This window comes from Carcharhinus amblyrhynchos, chromosome 1, assembly GCF_965287045.1.
Source record: "Carcharhinus amblyrhynchos chromosome 1, sCarAmb.v2.hapA, whole genome shotgun sequence".
Lineage (NCBI taxonomy): Eukaryota > Metazoa > Chordata > Chondrichthyes > Carcharhiniformes > Carcharhinidae > Carcharhinus > Carcharhinus amblyrhynchos.
This window is the reverse complement of record NC_137324.1, coordinates 169,199,219-169,222,651: the sequence shown is the minus strand read 5'-3', so window position 1 is coordinate 169,222,651 and position 23,433 is coordinate 169,199,219. Positions and strand designations below refer to the sequence as shown.

General features: G+C 44.4%; 1 long non-coding RNA gene across 1 annotated transcript in view; it reads left to right on the top strand.

The window, feature by feature from the left end:
- The window catches only part of LOC145347563 (uncharacterized), a 37,114-nt gene extending 26,569 nt beyond the window's left edge, over nucleotides 1-10,545 (top strand). Inside the window, exon 3 of the long non-coding RNA XR_013887825.1 lies at nucleotides 9,913-10,545. This is a non-coding gene — a long non-coding RNA (uncharacterized LOC145347563). The remainder of the gene's footprint in view (nucleotides 1-9,912) is intronic.
- Nucleotides 10,546-23,433: the final 12,888 nt, after the last annotated feature.

The window sequence follows — 23,433 nt, the reverse complement described above, 5'->3', positions numbered from 1 at the left end:
CACGGGGAGATTGTGCAAACTCCACACAGACAATGACCCCAAGCCGGGAATCGAACCTGGGTCCCTAATGTTGTGAGGCAGCAATGCTAATCACTGTGCCACCGTGCGCTGTTCGGCTAATTAAATATACATCCGTGAGGAGCTCACTAATTCTCATGACGGGGGGCGGGGGCGGTGGGGATGGTGGGGGGGGGGTGGTTGTAGGCAGTAAGGACAGTGTGTGAATAAAGCATTGTTATTCTAATTGTTGGCTACGGCATTTGGAGTTCTCTGGGATCTGTTCTGGGGATTCAGTCTTTTTACAACATCCACTAATGACTTGGATATACAGTGGTGTATCCCAGTTTGCAGATGAGAGCAATTTAGCTGGAGTATTGCAAGTGGATCAGGAAGTTGCATAGGAATATGGGAAGCTTGAGTGAGTGAGGGACAGAACTATAGCAAAGGGATATTGGCAGATGTGGGGTCATTCCATTTGGAAGATGTATATTGGGGTTATTGGACAGATCAGCCATGATCTAAATAAATAGAATCCTTACAGTGCAGAAGGAGGCCATTTGGCCCATCGAGCCTGCACCAGCAACAATCCCACTCAGGCCCTATCCCCATAACTCCATGCATTTACCCTGCTGGTCCCCCTAACACTATAGCAAAGGCCAATCCACCTAACGCGCACACCTTTGGAGTGTGGGAGCAAACCAGAGCATTTGGAGGAAACCCACGCAGACACGGGGAGAACATACAAACTCTACACAGACAATGACCTAAGAATCGAACCCGGGTCCCTGGCACTGTGAGGCACTGTGCCACCGTGCCAACCCATCCGCAGAAATGACTCCCACTTCTGCCCCCACCACCAAACTTAGACCCCAGAAGATTTCAAACCTAAGTCCTGTTTCTGGATTGTCTAATTTGTTTTGGAATTCCCAAATTGCTCATTCCCATTGCACTTACTTTCTGTCGATTGCTACATTTCCTATCTCCTTGTTTTATTCTGCATCTTGAAGGGAAGATGTAAGCAATCAGATCCGATGCATAGACTATGTATGTCAAGGGCAATGTCTGCGCTGAGATGCCTGATTTGTAAGACAGGAAGGAGATGAGAAAATGGGAGAGCAGGTTCAAGGAAATGAATGGCTTACTCCTGTCTCAATGTTTCTTCATATCTCGAAACCGGGGAATGAGAATTATAAATTTCCTCATGTCTTGTCTGGCTCTGTTGTAAACTATTTAAATGGAGATTGATTGCAATGATTAGTCAGCAACTCCATTATCATTGGATTATGTGACTACCAGGATGGTAACAGGTGAGAATAACGGACCTTGTGTTTTTTTTTCCATCTGGCAATTCCTACGTTCCTAATTAAAGTGAGATTATGAATATTTATTTGATGGTAAAACTGTCACCTTAATGACTGAGGGGAGAGGTAATTTCTCAACTTCAGTTTTGACAAGCGATGGAAGACACACAAGGCAAGTAACAATTTGAGCACAGTTGGGGAGTTACGAGGATGATGGGTAAGGATAAATTTGAAATAGAATAAAGTAAAGATGAATTAATCTCACTTCTACACAGTTGGGTTGTTTGGGTGAGATTGAAGTGTGGCATGATGGCACTGTGGTTAGTGCTACACCAGGGATGCAGGTTTGGTTCCGGCCTTGGCTCACTGTCCATGTGGAGTTTGCACATTCTCCCCGTGTCTGCATGGGTTTCTTCCAACTGTTCCAGTTTCCTCCCACAATCCAAATATGTGCGGATTAGGTTGATTGGCCATGATAAATTGACCCTAATGTTGGGGGATTAGCAGGGTAAATGGGGTTACAGGAATAGGTCCTGGGTGGGATTGTAGTCAGTACTGATCTGATGGGCTGAATGGCCTCCTTCTGTACTGTAGGGATTCTATGATTGCTGATTTTTATTGCAACAGAATTAGCTGATTGGACTATCTAGGTGTTCTGTCGGAACTTACGTTCTGTTCCATGAATGACAAAAGATAACTGCTTTCTGGATAAGGATAGCTGCACTTGTTTAGTGCATTCTCTGTGAGGTACCTTATTGAACTCAACTAAGATGGCAGCCTACGGTGAGCTTGCCTCAAGGCAGATATTAAGATGACTACGGCAAACTAGATTGGACATCTGGTACTGTTGCATTTCAAAACTCAAGAAAATGACCAATATCAGAATTCCTTATCACTAATATGCCTTTAACTGCATTGGTAGTTTTCTAATCTGCTGGGACATTTTCAGAATTTAAGGATTCTTGGAAGATTATTCCCAGTTCGTCCACTATCTCTGTCTACGTCCTTTAATGTCCTGAGGTGCACCCCATCAGATCCAGGGGACTTATCAGCCTTTTGCTCCATTAGTCCCCTTAGTACTTTATCTCTAGTGATAGCTATTTTATCTTTTTCCTCCCTATCTTTTGCCTCTTGATTATTTAGTGTTTCTGATCTACATACTGTCCCTTAGCAATATTAACCAAAAAACACCACGTCAGATTCTATTTGTGTGTTGACATCAGCCAGTTGTACCTCATCATCACCTCTCTTGATCCCCCCACTACCTTCATACTATCAGAATACTTGTTTAACATCTAATACTGGATAAAAACATAAGAGCAAAAGAAACAGGCGTGAAAGTAGGGCCTGGTGCACCATTCAATGAGATAATTGCGAATCCTGGACCTCACTGTACTTCCCACCCTATCTCCGTTTTCTTTGATTTCCCACGAGTCCAAACCTCTATCGATCTCAATCTTGATGAGACACAATGACTAAGAATCTATAGTACAGATTCACACCCCTTTAGTTGTACTGTTGCGGCTGATCAGAGAACCTGTGGCATGTTGCTGTTCTTAATTGAATGCTTGCGAAAGTGCAAGATTTTTAATGAGATACTCTTCGCAAAGTTGACCATGAAAAGCCAGCAGGTATTTTTAAGTCCGGCCTCTTAAGCATCCCTGATTTTGCTGAAAAAAGACGTTTTGCTGAAGTTTTTCATCTTGCACTCATCAGAACAATCACAAGAATATCAATGTCAGGGGAAAAAACAACTTTATACTGTGTAAATTGGCTGGCAGATGGACTCTGATTGGTAGAGGCATTGCCATGGAGAACGCAAGAGTTAATGGTGGCTTACAGTTAACTGTACTTTCTTTTATTTATTCGTGTGACTTGCACATCACTGGCTGGCTAGCATTTATTGCCCAAGTTTAGAGTCAACCACATTGCTGTGGCTCTGGAGTCACATGTTGGCCAGACCAGGTAAGGATGGCAGATTTCCTTCCATAAAGAACTTCAGTGAACCAAATGACCTTTTCTAACAATTATTTCATGGTCATGAGCTGACAGCATTTGTGGAGAGTGGAGAAAGCTAACGTTTGGAGTCTGGGAGGATGATTGTCAGAGTTTTTTGTCTCCTTCTTGTTAATCCCTCTTTAATGTACCCCTTAGAAGATACTTGACCAAGCTTTCAGTTGTTCTATTATGTACTTATTTGGCTTGGTATCAAATCCTGCTAACGATCGTTCCCGTGAAATGCGTCGGGAGCTTTACCTATGTCAAAGCTGCTATATAAAAATAGATAAATGTCATAGAATCCTCACAGTGTGGAAAGAGGCCATTTGGCCCATTGAGCCCGAACTAGCAACCATCCTACCCAGACCCTAGCCGTAAAACCCCACTTATTTACCTTGCGAGTCTCCTTGGCTAAGGGGCAATTTAACATGGTCAATGAGCCTAATCTGCACATTCTTGGACTGTGGGAGGAAACCGGAGCACCTGGAGGAAACCCATGCAGAGATGGGGAGAATGTACAAACTCCACACAGATAGTGACCCAGGGCCAGAATCGAACGCTGGTCCCTTGTGCTGTGAGGCAGCAGCGCCAACCACTGTGCCACCTGCATGGCTCCTTCAATCTTTCCATTGACTATTTCCATTATGGAACAGAGCGACTAAAGCGTGAAAGACTTCCCCAGGTTGCAGGTTGGAGTAACAGTTTTTGAATTTGCTGCTATAGCACAGTTTTATCATTCTGACACTATTATATTGCCCAAGGCAGGCTTTTAGAATATTTATCCCAAGTACACACTTACCAGTCACATGGAAGCCATAAAATCTGTGGCAGGGGCTCAGCAAATCATTCCAGCAGAGTTTGAATCATTCTTGAGAGTCGACTCCGCATTTTAAAATAGCAAATGAAGTCTTTCAGTGCTAAAAAAAATAGCTGGCATTACAAGAGTTTAAAATGAAAACATTGGCTTGATGCGGCTTATCCAGTCCCAGTCTCACTGCGGCATTTTTGCGATCTCTGATTACCATTGCAAAGCGGTAATGATATTAGAAAATTAACAGGATGCTGCCTGGTTTTGGAGGGTAGGTCTTGTGAGGAAAGGTTGAGGGAGCTGGGGCTTTTCTTTTTACAGCGGGGGAGGATGAGAGGCAGCTTAGTAGAGGTTTATAAGATGATGAGGGGGATAGATAGAGTGGACGTGCAGAGACTATTTCTTCGGGGGCGTAACTATAAGGTTCATGGTGGGAGATATAGGAGGGATGTCCGAGGTAGATTCTTCACTCAGAGAGTGGTTGGGGTGTGGAATGGACTGCCTGCTGTGATAGTGGAGTCGGACACGTTACGAACTTTCAAGCGGTTATTGGATAGGCACATGGAGCACACCAGAATGATTGGGAGTGGGATAGCTTGATCTTGGGTTTGGACATCGCTTGGCACAACATTGAGGACTGAAGGGCCTGTACTGTGCTGTACTGTTCTACGTTCTATATTCCACTGGGTATTCAAACAACAAGTTTTAACATCCCATTCATCAGTTGGTTCATCTGTAGCTAATTATCATGTAAAGACAGTCATGAGAACCTAATTGTTTCACTAATATCCTACAGAGGAGGGAGCCCAGCCCTCCTTACCCAGTCTAGGTTCTAATGAGCGGCATGGTGGGCACAGTGGGCAGCACTGCTGCCTCACAGCGCCAGAGACTTGGGTTCGATTCCCAGCTTGGGTCACTGTCTGTGTGGATTTTAAACCTTCTGCGTGGGCTTCCTCCAGGTGCTCCGATTTCCCCCCATAAAGGTTCAAAGGCGTGCGGGTTTGGTGGATTGGCCGCGCTAAATTGCCCCTTAGCATCAGGGGGATTAGTTGGGTAAATATGTGAAGTTACGGAGATAGACCCTGGGTGGAACTGTTGTTGGTGCAGACTTGATGGGTCGAATGGCCTCCTTCTGCAATGCAGGGATTAAAAATGCTGTGATGGTAAATGCAAATCTTTTCTTTCCTTCTAGTTGTTACTATAGCATCGACCCAAAAGTGTGCGGCTTAGGTGGATTGGCCATGCTGAATTGCCCATTAGTGTCAGGGGGACTAGTTAGGGTAAATGCATGGGGTTATAGGGATAGAGCATTGGTGGGATTGTGGCTGGTGCAGACTCCATGGGCCAAATAGTGTTGTTCTGCACAGTTGGATTCTATAACTTTAATTGCCAATCTTCCAGGATTTTTCTAGAGTCTCCCTCAAAATTTCACTTCCCCCCCAATATCTGGTACAATGATGCAGAATGATAGATTTTAATAAGAATAAAACATACAGGAATTAGCCTGAAAGCCTCAGTTGCTGTAAGGTTATGAAATATTCCCTTGTTCTGGCCTATGTGTACTTTCCAAAGCTGCGGAGTACAATCTATCATTCAGTGGTCTGCTCTGCGTACCTCAATTACAAACACCTTTTGTTCCAAACAGTCTTTATTCAAGAACGACATTTCATATTCCAGTTAATTCAGGGTCAGCCTCACCCGCTTACTCTCAGCTTAACACAATTGTTTTCCAAGACCCAGATAAAGAGTAGGAAAGTTATTACCTGTACACTGGCCAATATTCATATCTAAAAACAGATGATCTAATCAATTTACTTCACTGCTGTTGGTGGGAGCTTGCTGTGGGTAAATGGGCTGCTGCGTTTCCCTACATTACAGCAGTGGCAACACTCCAAAAGTGCGTCAAGTGAAATGCATTTGGTCCACCAAAGGTCACGAAAGGTGCTAGCTATATAAAGCAAGTTCTTGTCTTAAAGCGCGGCAGCAAGTGTACTTGTCACAGATCAAGGGCAAGAAACGTGTTCTGAAAGCATTGTGATGTCGACTTTAGAACCACTTAAAACTTACTCAGAGTTAAACTGAAGAAATTGGCAAGAAGTCAAAGATAAAAACAACAGACAATTGGAGAAAGAGTCTAAACAGTCCCAATATCACAGGCATACTGGCATCAGCACAATTATTTCAATTAAATGTATTTTTATATGTACCATGTCTCTTCATGGCTTCGACACTCGCGTTCCTCCCCCTCATGCTGAACATTGCGATCCCCAACGACTAACAAAGTTTTTCCTCGTCGCCAGTGTAGTAACTTTGAAGTTGTGGCTTCAAGTCACTATTGATTTATTGGCAACAATATTGATGTGTCTGACAGAATTACAATACTAATCAACTCTCTTCTCCACCACCCCCCCCCCTCCCCCCCAAGCTCCAATTGAGGTCCATTCTCCCAATTGGCTCAGCTTCCTGCACTGCCTCTAGGTCCAGCTCAATCATGTGGCCCTCATGGACCGCCCCCTTAAAGGGCCCATGTTACCACACTCTTTCTGTCGCAAAAGCTGAATGCAGTTCGCCTCTGGCTATCTGGATAGGCAATTTCCCGTTGCCCTTCACACCTCCTGTTGTGGTTGAATCAATGATCTTTCTTTCAAGAGTTCAATATCTCTGAGGGCAGATAATGTACTCCAGCTGTTTGTTCTTTCTATTAATTAAAACCTCAACACCCCCCTGCCTGCACTCTGACAAATTCACTCGTCTCTCCTGAATCCCTTGTGGTATTTGTGGAGTCTTGAGGGACTGAGTCTCAGAGAAAAAAATTGCCTTTCTGGTGTGACTGATTTTCTCACACGCTCAGTTTAAATTAATTTTTCTGAGTACTGGCCTTTAGTGAACGCTTTCCTGTTTGGTTTGTTTTGTGAGTCAGAATATTGTGGTTTGGAGTTTGCACAAAGTTGTGTTGTCATAGAATCGTGGAATATCGACCGTACAGAAGGAGGCCTTTCAGCCCATCGAGCCTACACCATCAACAATCCCACCCAGACCTTTAACACCATGTATTCACCCTGCTAGTCCCCCTGACACTAAGGGGCAATTTAGCACGGACAAGGGAGTAGGTGCTCACTGTTAATTTGCCAAAATGTAAAATTGCTCTTTGTAATCTTCTTTCATCATTCTTCCACTTTAACAAATACGCTTTATTTGTTGTTTAACGAAATGAAAGTTTGAGTTTTCACTCTATCCGCAGATGTTTCCCAGAAATATCCAAAAGAAATACACCAGGGTCTCAGGCTGGAATACTAATACATAACATCAGCCGGTTTGGTAACAATTAAATTATATTGGGACCTCAACTAATTAGCAATGGTCTACAATTCTTTACCTCTGCCATTAGCGCTCTGATTTTCTTTGTTCCTCATTCTCATCTTTTCCCTCTTTTGTTTGTTGGTGCTCCCAAGGTTTCTTATTCTTTCTCTGTCTCACACATGAAGAACTCTCCATGAAAAGACTGTGAGTGCTGGATCAAATGAAATTTTTGAGATTGAGATTCATAGAAACCCTACAGTCCAGAAAGAGGCCATTCAGCCCATCGAGTCTGCACCGATCACAATCCCACCCAGGTCCTACCCCCAGTATTTACCCGCTAATTCCTCTAACCTATGCATCTCAGGACACTAAGGGGCAATTTTAGCATGGCCAATCAACCTAACCCACATATCTTTGGACTGTGGGAGGAATGATGTGGGTATGCCAGCGTTGGACTGGGGTAAACACAGTAAAAAGTCTGACAACACCAGGTTTCAGTCCAACCGATGGCCAGAACTCTCCATTCACCTGACGAAGGGGCTAACCCGAAAGCTAGTGAATTTACTATCAAATAAATCAGTTGGACTGAAACCTGGTGTTGTCAGACTTTTTACTGTGGGAGGAAACTAGAGCACGCGGAGGAAACCCATGCAGACATGAGGAGAATGTACAAACTCCACACAGACAGTGACCCAAGCCAGGAATTGAACCCAGGTCCCTGGAGCTGTGAAGCAGCAGTGCTAACCACTGTGCTACTGTGCCACCTGAGATTATTTGATCTTTTATGAACATGGGTATCGTGGGATAGGGAATGATGGGGAAGCAGGGCAAGGGTACATGGAATTGAGATACAGATCAGCACTGACCCAGTGGAATGGAGGCACAGGTCGCAGGGATAAACCTTTGTTCCAAAGTTCAAAGTAAAGGCTTGAAAGGGTTTATTTTTCAATTCATTTAGGAAATACCCATCTTACTAGCATCTAAAATGATGCACCAACAATACAAGGATTCTTTCTTAGCAGCTGACATTAAACAGGATGGCACGGTGGCAGAGTGGTTAGCACTGCTGCCTCCCAGCGCTCAGGGTCTGAGGTTCAATTCCAGCCTTGGGTCACTGCTATGTGGAGATTGCATGTTCTCTGCCTGGATTTCCTCTGGGTATTCTTATTTCCTCCCATGTTCCAAAGATATGTGGGTTAGGTTGATTGGCCATGCTAAATTGTCCTTTAGTATTAGGGAGATTAGCAGGGTAAATACATGGTGTTAAAGGGTTGGGGTCTGGGTGGGATTGTTGTTGGTGTAGATTTGATGAGCCAAATGGAGTTCGAATGAATCTCCAGAGTTGAGGGGGTTGAGCTATGAAGAGAGGCTGAATAGACTGGGCTTGTACTCGTTAGAGTTTAGAAGGATGAGGGGGGATCTTATTGAGATGTATATAGATGATGAAAGGGATGGATGGGGTAGAGGTGGAGAGGTTCTTCCTGCTCAGAAAGGACAGCAGGACTAGAGGGCACAGCCTCAAGATAAGGGGGGGGGGGGGTTGCAGTTTAGAACAGAGTTGAGGAGGAACTTCTTCACTCAAAGGATGGTGAATCTCTGGAATTCTCTGCCCGTTGAAGTGGTGGAGGCTACCTCGCTAAATATATTTAAGACGCGGGTAGATAGGTTTTTGGTAGGCAAGGGGATTAAGGGTTATGGGGAGAGGGCGGGAATGTGGAACTGAGCCACTTCAGATCAGCCACGATCTTATTGAATGGTGAGACAGGCTCGAAGGGCTAGATGGCCTACTCCTGCTCCTATTTCTTATGTTCTTATGAATGGCCTCCTTCTGCACTGTACGGATTCTATGGTTCAATGAGGACGTTGTCCCAGGGGTAGTCAGAGAAAAATCAGCTTTCTGAATATTTTTAGGATTAATTATCCACAAAGTGATGTGGCAACAATCTGCCATTTTCTCTCGCTCATTTCAGGAGGGGCATTATTTGATGTTATAATCACAGTTGACCATCTCCTTAACAACTCATTCACAACCAGCAGAACAAAAAGACATTAATGTGAATGATATCCGGTCAGATGCCCCCACACCCCCTCTCTCCCCTCCCCACCAGCCATTTTCACAGTTGGTATTTGGATTCCAGCTGCCAACCCCTCGGATCTTGTGGGAGGGCAGAATCGAGATTTCCTTTCATGTTCTCCTTTGGAATTGAAAAGAAAATGTGTGGTTATGAAAGAATATCTGGTCATTTTTCCAGGGCTGGTCTTGGAGATCATCAAACAGTCAACCAGAGGTATCTTTGAAAAGGAAGTATTTGTATAATGCTGGAAAGGCAGCTGTTAGACCCTGTCACCCAGTTCTGGGCTTCAATAACATTCTTTTCCTCTGAGAACACTTCCCATTCTTTCTGAGCTGCGATGCTCACCTCAAATTTCTCACGGAAAAGAATCCCATCAAATGTTGCGTGTATCATTTTTTTTGAGACGTGTTTAATTTTGATTCTTACATAGGCATTGCCGGCTATTTAGTGGCCCACTCCTGATAGCCCTTCTACTGAGACTCTGGCGAGGCCATTTCACAGAGCAGTTAAGAATCAGCCACAAGTAAGCCGGGAAGGATTGGAGGATTTGTCTTTGAAGACCAGCAATAGCGCTGAAACAGACCACCTGCTGAATCTTAGGAGTTAATTCATCAATAGGTTATTAAAATATGGGCCAATAGTTAGCATCGAGTAGTACTGGAGAGTAATGACTGTTACTGCATTGAATTTAACTCTCCTTCCACAATCTATCATTGTCTTGTGAATTGTTTTTTTTTCTTGCTTGGTTTTGAATGTAAAGAAGGTGTACATTTGATTTGATTTCTTATTGTCATATGTATCAGTATACAGTGAAAACTACTGTTTCTTGTGTGCTATACAGACAAAGCATACCGTTCATAGAGAAGGAAAGGAGAGAGTGCAGAATGTAATGTTACAGTCATCGCTAGGGTGTAGAGAAAGATCGACTTAACACAAGGTAGGTCCATTCAAAAGTTTGACAGCAGCAGGGAAGAAGCTGTTCTTGAGTTGGTTGATACGTGACCTCAGACTCTTGTATCTTTTTCCTGACGGAAGAGAGAATGTCCGGGTTGCATGGGGTCCTTAATTATGCTGGTTGCTTTGCCGAGGTAGTGAGAAGTGTAGACAGAGTCAATGGATGGGAGGCTGGTTTGTGTGATGTACATTTCAACCAGTAATTGGTACTTGCCTTTTTTATATATTGTTTCACAGGACCTGGCTGCCTCTGGCTGGGCCTACACTTGTTGTGCATCCTTGACATCTACACTCTTGTATCGTGGCATTTTCCACCCTTTTCCCCGTCCTCACCGTGTGTTTTCCAGTGGCAGAGGATATCTCGACATTGGCTGCTGGGAGGATCTTCCGGTCCTGCTAATGTCCATGGCATTTTTCATGGCTTGCCCATCCTGTTGCCAAGGAACCCGCTGGAGGTTCAAGCACTGGGGTGACACTCGCACAAGCAACGGGGACACTGGGGCAACCCTTCCGTCTCCATACTAGCACCAGGGCACAATCCCTACCCTCACATAAGCACTCAGACAACCCAATTCCCCACCCCCAATCAAGTACTGGGGTGACCTCACACCCACATTAGGGGTCCTCTCTACCACCCCGCAATGGTAGCCCACCAGAAGCCTTACCCCTGACACTGCCTGCACTGTAAAGTGCCTAATCTTCTGAGAGTGCGTGTGGGCTAGCAAGCAACTGTTGTGTTTGTATCTTTGAGGAATGTGTCCAGTTTTACTTAATGAACCACAAGAATATCATCCAATCCTTGGAGACCGCTGGAAGAACTGCAGAATTTATCAAGAGTGAATTGGTGGAGAAACGAAGCTGTGTTTCTCTTCTCGCGTCTTAACATTTCATACATAAATGGTTCTCATCTTAAATCTCAACAGACAATGATTAATTCCGGATAAGGTTAGGTCACTGATCTGGCGAAATAAAAATCTTGCCTGTTGTCATCTTTAACGCACAATTTAATTCGCATGTAAATGTTGTTCTGTCATTTTCTTGTCACTTCTAGTTAAAAGGATACTGTAAAATAAATCCTTATGGTGGCTGTCGGTTAGACTACTCTTTATTCCGACTGGAACTGGGATTGAAAATGACAAAATTCATTTGTGGTCAGCTGCTGATCATAGCAACAATTTTCTGTTGGATTTGAGCTCCTTAATGGAGCGTGACACATTGATATTTGACATGAATAAGCTGGAAAACAGGGACAGGAATAGGCCATTCAGCCCATCAAGTCTGTTCTGCCATTCAGTGACTAATCTGTGGCCTAGTTCCATATACCAGCCTTTGGCCCACATCCCTTCATACCTTTGCTTCATAAAAGTTCATCGATCTCAGATTTAACCGTAACAACTGATCTCCATTCAGCTGCCACGTTCAAAAAGCCAAATTTGATGGATGCCAGAGATCCAAAACCCAAAACAGCGAATGCCGGAAAATCCCCAGCAGGTCCGTCAGCATCTCTGGAGAAGGAAAAATGTTTCAGGTCAATGATCTTTAGATCAGAAGGGAAAAGCGTTAAAGATTTAACAGTTTGGAAGCAAGCAGAGCGCCAGGGGAAAGTTGGGTGGGGCAGAGGGATGGGGCAAGGGTGGTGGTGGTGGCGGAGGGGAGGAAACACCGAAGGGGAAAGTTTGCCGTAAGGAGAAGGGTGAGGGTGGTTAAGTGTCAGTAGGAGGGATGATGAAAGGCAAAGAGAGATGAAGAGAACAGGTCGCAGTGAAGGTGAACAGGCTTCAAGAGACAAATGGAAACTTTGTCAGAATAAAGTCCAAACTTCTCCCCAAGTGGGTAGTCTGGAAGAAAAGTGGCACTTTTCTGGTGAGGCGATGGCCTAGTGGTATTATTATTGGAGCATTATTCCAGAAACTCAGGTAATGTTCTGGGGATCCAGCTTCGAATCCCATCACGGCAGATGATGGGATTTCAATTCAATTAAAAATATCTGGAATTAGGAATCTACTGATGACCATGACACCACTGTTGGAAAAACCCACTAATGCCCTCTCGGGAAGGAAATCTGCCATTCTTACCCAGTCTGGCCTACATGTGACTCCAGAACCACAGCAATGTGGTTGACTCTCAGCTGCTGTCCAAGGACAGCTCGGGATGGGCAATAAATGTTGGCCGGTTGGTGACCCCCATATCCCACAAATGAATTTTGAAGAACTGAATTATGTATTTTTACAGAAGCAAAACACTGCAAATGCTGGAGATTTGAAATTTACAAAAACTTAGAAAATTCTGGAAAGCACTTGGTATATCAGGCAGCATCTATGGAGAAAGAAAAACTTCAGGTCCCGAACTTTTAATCAGAAATAAATAAACTAATGGTGGATATTAGATGCAACAAGTAAATCTTGATCAGTCAATCACAGGCAAGATTTTCTCTTGGATTGTTCAGCCTACGTAACTGATCGCCAAATGGAGAGATGATCCAATCATAAAGAACAACCAGAAGTACTGGAAAAGCTCAGCACTTCTGACAGTATTTGTGGAGAGTTAATTGGTGGAATTTTACCAGCATGGCCACCCGAGTTCGTACGATCCCACCTGAGACCAACAGAGAATGGCATTCTCCGAGCATTCTCCGAGCATTCGCTAAATATATTTAAGACACGGGTAGATAGGTTTCTGATAGACAGGGGAATTAAGGGTTATGGGGAGAAAGCGGGAAAGTGGAACTGATCCACTTCAGATCAGCCATGATCTTATTGAATGGCGGGGCAGGCTCGAAGGGCTAGATGGCCTACTCCTGCTCCTATTTCTTATGCTCTTATGTTCTTATGAGCCTCACCCGCCCTCCGGAATCAGGATGGACATGCCAATAAAATTCCGGCCAATGTTTCAACTGCAGTATAACTTCTCCTGAGAGTTATGAGAGAGTGACATATTGGACACCAAACATCAGTTTTTCTCCCTCCTCATTAATGCTTGTCAGATCCATCCAGCCTTCGCTGTTTTTATTTCAGATATGTAGCACCTGCAGTATTTTACTTTTTATTAAGATCCAATCTTAGTTTATTTCTGCCAGTTAGTGCCAATAGCACAATACCAGCCATTAATGGTGAAGGAGGGATTGAGTGCACGCTCTTAACGATATGGTCTCCTGCCATTAACTGGGAAAGATATTCGCTGCCTATCATGAAATGTGCACCAATTGTAGAGTCCGCCTCTGAACGATAGAATAATGGAATCCTTACAGTGCACAAAGAGGTCATTCCGCCCATCAATTCTGCACCAGCTCTCCCCCTGCCCTATCCCTGTAATCATATGCATTCACCCCTGCTAATCACCTAATGAAAGAGCAGTGCTCTGAAAGCTCGTGATTCCAGATAAACCTGTTGAACTTTAATTTGGTGTTGTAAGACTTCCTACTGTATACATCTTTGGACATTAAGGGACAATTTAGCACGGCCAATCCACCTAACCTAAACATCTTTGGACATTAAAGGACAATTTAGCATGGCCAATCCACCTAACCTAAACATCTTTGGACATTAAAGGACAATTTAGCATGGCCAATCCACCTAACCTAAACATCTTTGGACATTAAGGGACAATTTAGCACGGCCAATCCACCTAACCTAAACATCTTTGGACATTAAAGGACAATTTAGCATGGCCAATCCACCTAACCTAAACATCTTTGGACTGTGGGAGGAAACTGGTGCAACCGGAGGAAACCCATGCAGACACGGGGAGAATATGAAAATTCCATACAGACCCAAGGCCGAAACCGAACCTGTGTCCCTGGCGCCATTACATGTGCTGCTGTTTTGCCCATCAGCTTTGGTGTATTCCCTTGCAATATATATGTGTTAGAGTGCACACCATGGGAACACAGGGTATCACAGAACCACTCCATATATTTGCTTGCTTTGCTCTGGACATTAGCAATGACTCAGCTGGTGACACTCTTATCACTGAATCACTAAGTTGTGGGTTCAAGTCCCAGCCCAGGGCTTCAACAAAATGACGTAAGTGGATGCCCCAGTGGAGGACCGTGAGTGGAACGGTGGTTGAAGTTGTGATCTTGAGGATGTGATGTTAAACTGAAGCCCTGTCTACCCCGCCTCAAGTGAATGGAAAATAACCCACAACACCACATCAGAAAAGAGCAGGGGAACTATCCCTAGTACCCTGGCCAATATTGGTCTCCCAATCAACATCCATAGAATCTCCATAGTAGAGAAGAGGCCATTCGGCCCATCGAGCCTGCATTGACTCTCTGACAGAGTATTTTACCCTGCTCCGTCCCTGCTATCCCACACATTTATCATGGCTAATCCATCTAAATTACACATCTTGGGACAGTAGGAGGGGATTGGTTCAGTTTTAGAGGCCTGATAATGAAACACTAATGTATGGCAATGATATTCGTGGCAAAACCGCGTTACTGCACTTGAGCAGTGAAGGGGGACAAGTGTGTTACGTTTCTATGTTGACGTGAAGTGTGATGTGGACATCCAGTGAGATTTTCCGCTCCCGTCCCAGAACCCATCTGACTGAAGTGGGCGTAGAAAATCCTGGTCTGGGTCTTGGTTCGGGTAAGATGTAGCTAGCAGATTATTGGATGATCTCAGATTAATGGAGCATGGGATATGAGAGGCCAGTTAGAAGTGACTAAAATGTTGTCTTTTTGACACCACATGGAGACAGTTTAGTGCAAAATTTTCCTGAAATGTACACTGAGTGGAAAAGCAGAGATACTACAATACTCACTCAATAGTAATTAAAATCTGCAACTGCAGGTAGAATCATAGAATCCCTACAGTGCAGAAAGAGGCCATTCAGCCCATTGAGTCTCGACCAACTGCAATCCCACCCAGGCCTTATCCCCGTAGCCCCACATATTTACCCCGTTAATCCCCCTGACACTAAGGGGAAATTTAGCACGGCCAATCCACCTAACCCACACATCTTTGGGAGTGTGGGAGGAAACCAGAGTGCCCAGAGGAAACGCACGCAGACACGGGGAGGACATGCTGACTCCACACAGACAGTGACCCAAGCTGGAGTCAAACCCGGCTCCCTGGCGCTATGAGGCAGCAGTGTTAACCACGGTGCCACCGTATCGTCCTAAATGACATTAAAACAAATACAATTGGTTTCACTATGGTGGTTGCGGGGTGGTTCCGTTGCAGAATGACATGTTCATATGCTGGCTGCATGCTTTGTGGCATTTCATCTGCAGTCTTAACAAGTCAGGTGCCTAGTTTATTCAGAGCTCTCTCTGGGGTAGTGCCCGCTACTAAACTGGCAGTGTAATTAAAACGTTTGCATTGTGGAGGAGCAAAACTGCAGCAGATTAATGATTGCAGCACTTTTTTATTGGAATATGCTGTTTACTGGAGTGTTTGGCTCTCAGAGGGACACTCAATCCTAGGGAATGAAGCTCATAATTTATCCAAATTTTGCTTCCTTTCATACGCCAATCTTAAGGAAGCACCAGTGTGAGGATAACCAAAAGAAATATATTATCCCTCGTAATACCTGCGGAGTGGAAGGGGAGGGAGCTGTGGTGATGGGGTCTAACCTCTCGTTCTGCTGCAATAGTGGGTGCGGGAGGGGGTCTTGCCGCGTTTGCACTGTTCGAAACTGCTTGAGTGATCTTCACACGCAGGACATGGAAGTGCTCTAGATGAGTGAATAGGAAGCAACGGTTATTGAGCAAAATGGACGGCTTGTAAGGAGCCAAACCCAAGCCATAGCTGATGGGTAAAGCTCTAGAGGAGGAAGGGAGTTAGATGGATGTGGACAGGATCGTGCCATTAACGACAGGTCAGGGAGAAACCCTATGCCTCAGGAATGCAGGTGTAGGTAACATGTGGAGGCAGGATGGAGAGAGGTTCTGAGAAATTCCAAAATTATGAGAATTTTGATGGGAGCAAGCTTAGCATTCTGAACGAGGGGCACATAAAGAAGACTGAGGAAATTATGGGCGGGATTCTCTGGCCACAATCGCCTGAAAACCAGAGATTCCTTCCCGGCTTCAATGGATCTTTATGTTGTTCCCCTCCTCTGCCCCCACCCCGCTACCCACCCCCACCCCCGGCCTGCTAGAATTCCAGTGGCGGGCGGGATTGGAGAATTCTGGTCTACGTTTCTGAAACTCTTCCCATCGAGTCTTCCAGCAGGTTGTTGCCTTTGCAGTGGGTGAGGTGTGGGTCTGACGCACCTTTGCTGAGGTTTATATTAAACATAGAAGCATAGAAAATAGGATGTACAAGAACCCGTAGCACCTTGCGAGATCTTATGTATGTTTCGTCCTGTTTGCTTCAGTCTATGCAAAGACTGCATTTTAAGATGTTTCTGTCTATGCAACTAGCTCTGCTAGCTTAACTACACGTAGAAACAGAAGGCTAAAGATTAGCTGTAAATTGACTGCATTCCTGAAGGGTACACAATTCAGCCAAACAAGCTTTTCATAACCACCGCTGCAAGGATTGTTTTTCTAAGATGGAGACAGCCTGCAGAAAACATTTCCAATAACAAGATAACGGTTGACATATAGTTTGGATTTTAGTGTGTGTTTTTTCAGTTTGTTTACGAGGTCCGTTCAGTACATTCAAGCTCAGTACAGAAGCTGGCAGTAAAAAACCAGTCTCCAAGTTTTCTGTTCCTTTTCGCTTATGTCATGTTCATATTTTAAGTTCTGTGCAATAAAATTTCTAAACTGTACCAAGTGCTGCCCCCTCACCTGTTCAAAAGAATGAATGGACCCAACACAACCTGTCAGAGAAGAGCAGGGGAGCTATCCCCAGTGTCCTGGCCAATATTTATCTCCCGATCGACATTCATAGAATCCCTACCATAGAAGAGGAGACCATTCAGCCCATCTAAGCTGCACCGACTCTCTGACAGAGTATCCTACCCACGCCCTCTCCCCTACTGTACCCCCGTAACTCCGTACATTTACCATGGCTAATCCATCTAACCTACACATAGAAAAAAGTGTAGAAAATAGGAACAGGAGCAGATTACTTGGCCCTACGAACCTGCTCCACCATTCAATGTGATCATGTATAGCAAGGTTCAATTCCCAACACCTTGGAGAGCCAAACGCCATTTTGTATCCCAACATGCTTCCCTCATTCGGATAATTGATAATCAAGGAGCTTACCTTCAAACCATATCTAGCCTGGACCATTGCGCAAGCTCTTCAGGTAAGCCTATCTTCCATCCACATTGGTACCTAGATTTAATTGGATCCAAACGCTTTTTAACTGATGGCTGTGGCAGTTTTTATTACAGTTCATTTCCATTAATTGAAGATAGTATCTTTCATTAGATGAGAGGTCTTGTCCGTCTCAGCAGTGAAGTATTTTAAGGAATAATAAACCTTTGTTATTTATAGTCAAAGATTTTATGTCAAGAAGGAATGTAGTAATGCAGGTAGTAGTGCTTTGCAATATCAATTATGGTGATTGGGGATGAGGTAAGAATGGTTCGCCACTGAATTTCCTTTTCAGCTTGCAGAACATTTGGCCTTTTGAAAACTGGAAGTTTTCAGACAAACAGAAGGGAGGGATATCGTCTAGTGTTAGTGTTGAGATGTGACTACCTGGGCGTTTACCATTGGTCCTGCCAACATTTGAGAGGGTCACATGAAGTCTCGTCATTACTGCCCCATTAGCAGGAGATCATTCTCTGAAATCATCTCCCCCCACACCCTATCCCCTGCTCCCTCAAGTCCCCATTCTCCCAACCCGCCCCAATTAAATTGACTAACCTCTCTAAAAGATTGCATTGAAACATCCTTGTCCAAGATAATTACTATTGATCTGTTTTGGACCAGGTGTGGGAAGGGTAGGGGGGCGGGGAGCTGCGATGTTATCCAAAGCCCCAATTGCAGAATGGACTCTGTACTCCACTCTGAAGGTGCCCCTCCCCAGCCTGAGACCTCCCCCTCCCAGCCCACTGCTACTTCACTTCTTTTGCTTTCTTTTTCATTTGTGAGACATGGGCATTGCTGGCTGGCCAGCATTTATTGTCCATCCCTGGTTGCCTTTGGAGGGTAACTAGCTCCCCTCTGGATAATATACTCTATATTATAACTATCATAAAATAGAATCATAGAATCCCTACAGTGCAGAAGGAGGCAGTTCAGCCCATCAAGTCTATGCCAACAACCATCCCACCCTATTCCTGTAACCCCACTTATTTACTCTGACACCAAGGGGCAATTTATCATGGCCAATCTACCTAACCTGCACATCTTTGGACTGTGGGAGGAAACCGGAGCACCCAGAGGAAATCCATGCAGACACAGGAGAAAGTGCAAACTCCACACAGACAGTGACCCAAGGCTGGAATTGAACCCAGGTCCCTGGTGCTGTAAGGCAGTGGTGCTAACCACTGTGCCGTCATGCTGCCACAAGTAATTAAGAGTCAACCACATTGCTGTGGCTCTGGAATCACGCATTGGCCAGACCAGGTAAAGAAAGCAGATTTCATTAAGGTAGGCAAATCCCCAGGGCCTAATGGGATAAAGCCCAAAATACTGGGAGAGGCAAGGGAGGAAATTGCTGGGACCTTGGGAGAAATCTTTGTATCCTCACTGGCTACAGGGGAAGCCACAGAGGATTGGAGAATTGCCAATGTTGTTCCTTTGTTTAAGAAGGGTAGCAAGAATAATCCAAGTAATTACAGGCCAGTGAGCCTTACGTCAGTGGTAGGGAAATTATTGGAGAGGATTCTTCAAGACAGGATTTACTCCCACTTGGATATAAGCGGGTGTATTAGCAAGAGGCAACTTGGTTTTGAGAAGGGGAGGTCATGCCTCACTAACTTGATTGAGTTTTTCGAGGAAGTGACGAAGATGATTGATGAGGGTAGGGCAACGGATGTTGTCTACATGGACTTCAGTAAGGGTTTTGACAAGGTCCCTCATGGCAGACTGTTGCAGAAGGTGAAATCGCATGGGATCAGAAGTGAGTTGGCAAGGTGGGTACAAAACTGGCTCGGTCATAGAAGACAGAGGGTAGCAGTGGAAGGGTGTGTTTCTGAATGTGACATATGGCATTCCTCAGAGATCAGTGCTGGAACCTTTGCTGTTTGTAATATATATATATAATGATTTGGAAGAAAATGTAACTGGTTTGATTAGTAAGTTTGCGGATGATACAAAGGTGGTGGATTTGCGGATAGCGATGAGGACCATCAGAGGATACAGCAGGATATAAATCGATTGGAGACTTGGGCAGAGAGATGGACAAATGATGTAATGCATTTTGGGAGGTCTAATAAAAATAGAAAATATATAGTAAATGGCAGAACCCTTAATAGTATTGGTAGGCAGAGGGATCTGGGTGTGCAGGCACACACGTCACTGAAAGCGGCACAGCAGATGGAGAAGGTAGTCAAGAAGGCATATGGCATGCTTGCCTTCATCAGCCGGGGTATTGAGTTTAAAAATTGGCAAGTCATGTTATAGCTTTACAAAACCTTAGTTAGGCTCCATTTGGAATATAGTGTTCAATTCTAGTCGCCACACTACCAGAAGGATGTGGAGGCTTTGGAGAGAGTACAGAAAAGATTTACCAGGATGTTGCCCTGGTATGGAGGGCATTAGCTATGAGGAGAGATTGGAGAAACTTGGTTTGTTCTCACTGGAACGACAGAGGTTGAGGGGTGACCTGATAGAAGTCTACAAGATTATGAGGGGCATGGACAGAGTGGATAGTCAGAAACTTTTTCCCAGGATGGAAGAGTCAATTACTAGGGGGCATAGGTTTAAGGTGCGAGGGGCAAAGTTTAAAGAAGATGAATGAGGCAAGTTTTTTACACTGAGGGTGGTGGGTGCCTGGAACTCGCTGCCGGGGGAGATAGTGGAAGCAGATACGATAGTGAGTTTTAAGGGGTGTCTGGACAAGTACATGAATAGGATGGGAATAGAGGGATATGGTCCCTGGAAGCGTAGGGGTTTTAGTTCAGTCGGGCAGCAGGCCTGGAGGACCGAGGGGCCTGTTCCTGTGATTTTCTTTGTTCTTTGACAACAGATTTCCTCCCCTAAAGGATATTAGTGAACCATTAGTTTTTCCGACATTAGACAATGGTTTCATGGTCACCAGAAGATTTTTAATTCCAGATACTTTTCGCTGAATTCAAATTCCACCATCTGCTATGGTGGGATTCGAACCTGGGTCCCCAGATCATTAGCTGCGTTTCTGGATTAGTGGTCTAGTGATAATACCACTTGGCCATCACCTCACCATTTTGCAGGGCAGGTGTTTGGTGCATGCCTTCTGCCTTCAAGGCTCTGGGAAAGCCTTTCCCTGCACCTCAGAAATCATCCTATAACCTCCTGCGCCTGTGATATTTGAAACATAGACCTGAAGTACAAATATATTAATCATACAAAAGTGGGCATGAAAAGTAGTGAGGATATTCTCACACACTATCAATATCTATATAATGAAACACCTTCTGATGTGTATGTTATGGTGGAAAATACTGGGGGCGATTCTCCCACCCTGCTAATTTTCTAGTGCAATGGGGTGGGAGAATCTCATGGCTGGGCATGTGCGCGATTTGCATGCAAGCAAGAGGCTGACAGTTCGGGGCCTCTGCGCATGTGCAGAGGTCTGATGGGTTTTGGCCTCCTGGGTCAGAACAGATTCCGCTCCCTGAAATCTAATGATATATTCAGGCTGCTGGCTTCGGCATTGCGGGAGTGTGGGAGATTCTAGTACGAATCCCACTGAAAACAAAACAATGTGAATTACTCCAGTTTTCCACTTAGAATTTCTTTTGGGAGAATTCTGCCCACAATACTTGCACCTGATGGAACAACAGTCGTGTCCATTTGAAAGTAATAGTTTTGTGGTATCTGAGCAATATTGATTGCCTCAAATGTGATTGAGCATATGAATGGATGTGAGTGAACAGGAAGCAGAAATAAGTGTTGCAAAGAGGTAAGAGAGCCAAGGAGTGGTGAATCTGTGGAAGTCTTTGCTGCAGCAGGCTCTGGAGGCCAGGTCATTGAGTGTCTTTAAGACAGAGATAGATAGGTTCTTGATTAATAAGGGCAACAGGGGCTATGGGGAAAAGGCAGCAAAATAGGGGATGGGAAAAATATCAGCCATAATTGAATGGCGAAGCAGACTCAATGGGCTGAGTGGCCTAATTCTGCTCCTATGTCTTGTGCTGTTAAGGTCTTATGAAGAAATTAGGATGATGCTCTAATTCTTTTGCCTGACAACATGTCCAGCTGCCTTTCATGTCCTCAGATAGTGGAGTAGATTGTGTTAACATTACAACACCGAAGTAATGTATAATCAGTTCTCCACAATAAGGTCATTGCTTTGCCTTGGGCAGTTAATGATTGAAAATAAAACCTGAGATGCACTGAACATTCTCTGGGCAGTGGGGATATTTATAGAATTCATAGGATCCATACAGTGACGAAGGAGGCCATTCAACCCGTTGAGTCAGCATCCACCATAATCCCACCCAGGGTCTGTTTCCATAACTCCACATATTTACCTTGCTAATCCCTCTGATACTTGGGTCAATTTAGTGTGGCCAATCCACTTAACCCGCGTGTCTTCGAACTGTGGGAGGAAATCGAAGCATCCGGAGGAACCCCACACAGACACAGGGAGAACATGCAAACTCCACACAGATAGTGGCACAAGCCGGGAATTGAACTGGGGTCCCTGTTAGTAGAAAAACTGGTTGGAGTTTATTTTATTTTCTGTTTGGAGCTGCAGTTTGAGTTTTAGTTTTAGAAGGGGCATCAAGCTGAAAAGAAGTCTCCCTCTCCCTTTCTCAGTTTTGGAAATTCTGCTGGCGAGCTAAAAGCAAGGTCTTGCCTTTCTGGAGGGAGGAATCGGTTGTTGGTGGCTTGCCTCAAGTCCTTGGGTTTTGGGAAGTTGTTCTGTCTTCAAACTGTTCTGATTCTATCCAGAGAAGTGCAGACTTCATACAAAGATCTCAAGTCTGTTAACGTATAAGCATTAGTTTTTGCTGCATTAAACCTATTTAAAGGGTTCTGTTATGGCAAGGGTTTTGTTTGATTGGAACACGTTTGATATATTTGTTAAAGGTTGTACTATATTATGTTTGTTTCTTTGTAATTGATAGAGGTTCTTGCTAGTTTTCTTACTATACATGTTAACTATATTCTTAAATTCACTTTGATTAATAAAAGCTCCCTAGTGGGTCATTTTAATCATACCTGAAGTGAAACATGTCATGCTAATCCTAGCCAAATTCAAGATGCAAAACTTATTTCCTCCATAGTTTCCTCTGGGTGATCTGGTTTCTTCCCACAGTCCAAAGATGTGCGGGTTAGGTTGATTGGCTATGCTAAATTGACCCTTAGGGGGATTAGCAGGGTAAATAAGTAGGGTTATGGGAATAGGGCCTGGGTAGGATTGTGGTCGGTGCAGACTCGATGGGCCAAATGGCCTCTTTCTGTACTGTAGGGATCTTATGATATGCACATCAGTTTCCAACATGCAACACTTTTCATTTCCCATCTTCCATCTGTGAATTTTAAATCATATATCCAGCAGTCAGGATGCACTGCATTTGCAGTAGGTGTCAGTGATGTGTGTGTGTGTGTGTGTGAAGCCTAGTCGTGTCATGTAGAGTTTTCACATATTGTAGCTTTCACGACAAGCAAATCACAGCAGATTTGTTCCTCCTCTCAGTAGATTTGAATACATGAGAAGTCAGTGAACTTGTCTCCAACAGCAACCAGCGAACTCACAGCTGAATTTACAAAGTATTGCAGTAACGGCTTGGGAGATGCTAAAAACTCATCATAATTCCTGACAGGAATATGGAAAATGCAGGTCTGCATAAATTGAATGAGGTCATCCCCTTATAAAGAGGTTTAATTGATGCCTTTAGTCAGCAGAATAACAACAAGAGTGGCACAGTGGTTAGCACTGCCGCCTCACAGCGCCAGGGTCCCGGGTTCGATTCCGGTTGCAGGTCACTG